Genomic DNA, 6,083 nt, shown 5'->3' on the forward strand with positions numbered 1-6,083 from the left:
TGGCAGAGAGAGAAGGTGTACCTGGACCTGCCATGGGCTTTTGAAACCTCAAAGCCCACCCCCTTTGACGCACTTCTTCCAACAAGGCCACACCTCCTAATCCTTCTAATCTGTCTGAAAAAAGAAAAGCATCGAGGTCCTGGCACAAAAATAAACAGACCACTGGGGGAATAGAGAACCCAGAAATTAACCAACACAGCTACAGCCCCCTGAGTTTTGAGAATGCTTCCTCTTAGATAAGTAATGCTGGGGAAATGGGGTATTTACAGGTAGAAGACTAAAACTGGATCCTTGTCTCGAACCCGCAAAAAAAAAAAAAAAAAAAAAAAAAAAAAAAAAAAAAAACCCTAAGAAAAGAAAGAAATCAACTCGTCATGGAACAAAAAAATCTTTTTTTGTTTGTTTGTTTGTTTGTTTTTTCGAGACAGGGTTTCTCTGTGTAGCCCTGGCTGTCCTGGAACTTACTCTGTAGACCAGGCTGGCCTCAAACTCAAAAATCTTCCTGCCTCTGCCTCCCAAGTTCTGGGATTAAAGGCGTGCGCCACCACTGCCCGACTCAAAAAAAATCTTAATGTTAATGTAACACCAGAAACACTGAAACTGCTAGTGGAAATCAGGAAGAGTACTTCAAAATATAGGTAAGTGCAGGCCCAAGGATCTTCTGAAAACGACTCCAGGAGGCCAGGAAATAGCAGCAAGAACCATGAATGGATTTGCACAAAAAGAAAGAGCTTCCATACTGCAAGCAACTGCCAGAATGAAAGGACGCCTACAGAATAGTAGAAAATCTTTGCCAGCTACCCAACTCATTAGGGATTAATATCCAAACATAAAGCCGCCGAAAACCAAGTCGTCCAATAGGTGGACCAGGCAAAGCAGGCAGTTCTAAGTAAGGAGTCAAGTGAGAAGTAGATGCAAAACTTTAACATCCTCAACCACCAGGGACATACCAGCCAAACTACGCTCAGACTCCGTCTCCCCCAGTCAGAATTGGCTGCCCTCAAGAAAAGAACAAGTACTGGCCTGAATGTGGTGGGAGGGGGAGGCAACCTTCATGGTTTTCTGGACTCCAGAGGACTCCTGCAGTTCCACTTCTCCAGATAGCTGCCATCCACAGCACACACACTACTCCCCGCTGTTTATAGCACCCAAGTGGGCTGGGCTCTCCCACCAATCAGTAATCAGTAAAAATGCCCCACAGGATTGCCTACAGACCAATCTGGTGGAGGCAATTCCTCAGTTAAAGTTCTCTCCTCACAGGTGGAACTTTGTGTTACATTGATCAGCCATTATGGAAACCAGTTCCTGGAAAAACTAAAACTCGAACTAGCATGTGAGCCAGCTATAGCACTGCTGGGTATGCACCCCAGAGAGTCTAAGTCAGCTGACCTCAGAGACACCTGTACAACAGTGTTTATCACAGCGGTGTTCACAACCAAGTCATGGAGACAGCCCAGGAGCCCACTGCGGACGAGAGGACACAGAACATGTAAGATACATGTATACACACACAGGTTAGGATTTTATTCAACCATAAAGAATAAAATTATGTCATTTGCAAGAAAACAGAAGGAACTAGAGATTACATTAAGAGAAATAAAATGGACTCAAATTGCATTTATTCTTTTATATGCAGAACTGAGATAATATATGTGCATATTTATATGTATGTATACATGTATAATGCACATGGAGTGTCAGGTATGATGGCACATACCTTTAATTAATTAATTAATTTTAATTTTATGCACATTGGTGCTCTGCCTGCATGTATGTCTGTATGAAGGTGTCAGATGCCCTGAAATTGGAATTACAGACAATTGTGAGCTGCCATGTGGTGCTAGGAATTCGACCTGTGTCCTTTGGAAGAATGGCCAGTGCTCCTAACAGTTAAGCCATATCGCCAGCCCCCTTTAATTTTTAAAGCTTTCTTAGCAGCCTCCAGAAAGTTGTTTTTTTTTTTTAATTTTATGTATACGGGTATTTGCCTACTTGGGTGTCTGTGGATGCCTGGTGTCTACAGAGAACAGGAGCAAGTGGAGGATTCCCCTAGAACTGGAGTTACAACTGGTTGTGAGCCACCATGTGGGTCCTGGGGATTAAACCCAAGTCCTCTGGAAGCGCAGCCAGTGATCTTAACCAAGGAGCCATCTCTCCAGCCCCATACCTTTAAAACTAAGAGACCATCACTGTCATCACTCTGGGGCAGTGGGACCTGGGAGCACGGAGCCAATAAATGAGGGAGACTTAAGTCTCATAGCCAACTTTATTCAGAGCCCCAGACAAGTTATACTTTAAGAGTTAAGAAAGGTCACCTGAGGCCTGGAGAGATGGCTCAGCCATTAAAGGCTAAACTCACAACCAAAAATATAAGAAAGGTCACCTGAGTGAAGGTCTCTTGAGTTTAAGCTGTACACAATCACAAAGACAAGCTGCACCTGGGAAAAACAAGCCCCCCACCCCCACCCCCCGACATACCCAGACTCCCACCGTAGAGGCATAGAAAGGATAGTTTAAACATGTAATTGAATAACAGCAGCAAGCAATAATGAGTAACCTGAAGTAAACTCACTCCTATCCACTATACCTGGGAGGGGCGGGGAAACACATTCCCAGAACAGTTAGTGTTTTGAGGTCACAAGACTTATTTTCTTGAAGTGTCCTCACAAGCACTCAGAATTCCCATGTGACTCTCTTCCTGGACAGTGCTCCAACATACCATCCACTGGGCCAGCATGCAAACATGAGCTGCGTGTCCTCCGCCGCTCATGGGAACTATATGTTTAAGGAGAGAAGTGCTACTTTGGTTGGAGCATTACCCACTGTGCACAGTCCTAAGTTGTGACACTGCTCCGTAAATTGGTACAGTACGATTATACCTGAAACAATGGCATACCACCTCAATGGCATACACTTATATCCTGGCTCAGCAATCCTTCTATGAGGCATCTACCTAGCAAAAATGGAAACATGTCTATGTGTGCACACATATGCACACGTTCACATCAACATTTTTAACAGCCAGAACCTGGCAGCAACTCAGACAGACATCAGCAGTGGACCAGCAGACTGGGGTATGCCCCTTTCAGTGTGAAGCTATCTCAGAGACAAAAGGAACAAAATCCCGATGCATGGTGAGGTCACATCTAACGAGCCACAGAAACATCACTGTCCTGGTTAGTTTGTTACGTTGACGCAAGTTTGAGTTTTCTGGGAAGAGGAACCCCAACTGAGAAAGGCCTCCATCAGATTGCCAGTAGCTAAGTCCACAGGGCATCTCCTGGCTTAATGATTGACATGGAGGGCCCAACTCATGGCGAGGGGCTGGGGTGGGGGTGGGGGTTGGGAGGTAGAACAGTACCACCCTTCAGCATGTGGTCCTGGGTGGTGTAAGAAAGCAGTGTAAATAGGTAAGCAGGCCATGGGGGGCAGGCAGCACTCCTCCATAGCCTCCGTTTCAATTCCCGCCTCCAGGTTTCTGCCTTGCCCTGAGTTTCTTTCTTAGCGTGACCTGAGAATTGTAAGCTGAAATAAACCCTTTCCTCCCCGGGCTGCTTTTGGTGATGATCTTTATCACAACACTAGAAAGCAAACATCACATGAAAGAAAGAGCAATAGGTGACTCATTATATACAGTGGATATCCCACCTAGAAAGGGCACTGCAGTGTCCTTGTATGTTCAGTTTCGAGGTAGTGGTAAGGGGAGATCAAATGCACACATATCTAGTGAACAGCTCTGGGTGTCCCACGGAAGTAACCATGCAGCCAAAGCTGACATAATACCTTAGTAAGAAAAAAACTCAGTGACTCATGCATTGGAAATAACCCAGTGAACTGGCATGATGAATGAGAAAACTTTACAACAGCAAACAACCTAAACCCTTAGGAATAAATTTAATAACACACATCTGAACTGGCATGGAAAAAGGATAAAACATCCTAATGCCCTTAAAGGACATGTGGGCACAGGGGAGGAACTGCTCTGTCTTCCCTGAAAAACTTCAAGAGCATCAGGCTGTGCCTACTTCATAAGCAAAGTGTACCTGAGTGTAATCTCAGCAAAAATGTGAGCTTCCCATGGATCACGCTTGGTATGGAGAAACGTTCTTATTTCCAGATGGACAAAACTATCAGGAAAATACTGCATAGGAAGAGCTGAGCACCCAGGAAGCACAGCCTCATTCTGGGCATAGAGGAAGCACATGTGCATGATGTGTGTAGAGGAAGCACAGCTGCATTCTGGGTATAGAGGAGGCGTGGTCATAATCTGAGTATTATGAGAGACAGTCACACTCAGAAAGCATAGGTACACTTGGTATAGAGGGAGCACAAGTTCATTCTGAGTGTACAGGAGAAGGCTGATGGTGTGACACCCAGACATCGGTAAACAGAAACACCCAGGAAGGAGACAGCCCCTTCATAAGGTCCTAGACTAACAGGGTTAAGGCAGTCTTAACCATGAGAAATAAAATCTAATCATCACATCATTTTACAAAGCAGAAGAAAACACAAAAGCCATTAGAGAAATGGACAAAAGCTACAGACAGACAATTCATAGAATCTTCCTGAAACTCATAGACAGTCCCCTTTGCAGATGGAAGCACACTAAAATGACAGCCATTTGTCCCTGTCCAGTGAGTGGTGGTAGGACATGAACAACACATGATCTTCCTTTCCCCAGCATTCTCCCATCTACCTCAGCCTGAAGACACACCTCTGTGGGTAGAGGAAACACTATGTCCCACAAGCTTATCCTTTGAGGCACTGAATTACAAAAGGCTGGAAAAACACCTCAGAAGCCTCAGAAGCATGGCAAGCCTACCTGGTGGAGTTCCATGCATAGACGCAGGATTTCCAGAGAGGCTGGTACATGACAAGAGCCATCTATAGAAAGAGAAATCAAATGTGTCTCTACCTGTCCTTACAAAGATAAACAGAAACAATGACACTAATGACCAAAAAAAGAGGAGGAGGTGTATCAGAACAGTCCCAGAATGGAGTCACGTGAGGGGAATTCAGAGTGTGTATGAGGAAAGTCCAAGTAAACAAGACACGAGTCTTGTGACCCCAGTTTCTTCAAAAACACCGAACTGTTCTCGGAATGTGCTTTCGTGCCCCTCCCCAGTGTAGCAGATAAGAGTGAGTTTACTCTACATTATTCATTATAGACGGATATTATTTATTCATATTCCTCTATGGAAAACATGTTTATGCTGTGTGTGGTTTGTCCTTATGATCACTTTTCTCATTTAACTCTTAACAGTCAGGGTATCAATCGTCCAATGTTCTGAATAAAGTTGTCTGTTGCATGAGACATTAGTCTGCTTCATTTATGGGCTCTACTCTCCCAGGTCCCACTACCTTAGAGCAGTTAAGAGAGGCGGATGAAGAAACCTCTGTGAGTTTACCTGGAGGAGTGGATTGACCCCTTGAAGTATAGTCATGTTCCACAAACTAGAAGTGGGTAGTAAGGCTAAAAGCAAAGGGCAAAGCCTTGCACGCACACACAGACACACACTATCTGTATTTGATGTGTAAAAACAGCCATGCTGAGGCAGGGCAAAGGCTGGCCCAAGAAATTTATCAACAGTGTTTGCACACCTAGTTGTGGGCAGGAGAACGAACTGCACTGACCTCCCTCTGGCGAGTTTGCTCTGTGCAGCACAGTGAACGTAATTTCACAACTACTTAATGTGTATTTTGTTGCTGAACAAAGTACCAAATGTATAAACATTGCCAAGAGCCAGGATTCTGATTGTGGAAGGGGGCTGCACAGTTGTGGCATGAAGAATGACAAGGACTCTGTGGTGTGGGATGAATTATGTGAGTATTGGCATTGGGGATATAGTCCAGTGGTACATGCTAGGCTGGTATACATGAGGCCATGAGTTCATATCCTGGTCCTACAAAAACAAGTAGTATACATATGGCCCATGACCGTTCACGCATGTTCATGTTCTATATACAGACATGCCTGTACTTCCTAATCTGTCGACAGGAAGGACTTGAGAGCTGACACCCCAAGGGCAACAAGGACAGGTAGCTTAGATCTCAGCCTAAAGCCATGCTCCACCAAAGAGTTC

Source organism: Arvicanthis niloticus, chromosome 13 (genome assembly GCF_011762505.2).
Source record: "Arvicanthis niloticus isolate mArvNil1 chromosome 13, mArvNil1.pat.X, whole genome shotgun sequence".
NCBI classification, from domain to species: domain Eukaryota; kingdom Metazoa; phylum Chordata; class Mammalia; order Rodentia; family Muridae; genus Arvicanthis; species Arvicanthis niloticus.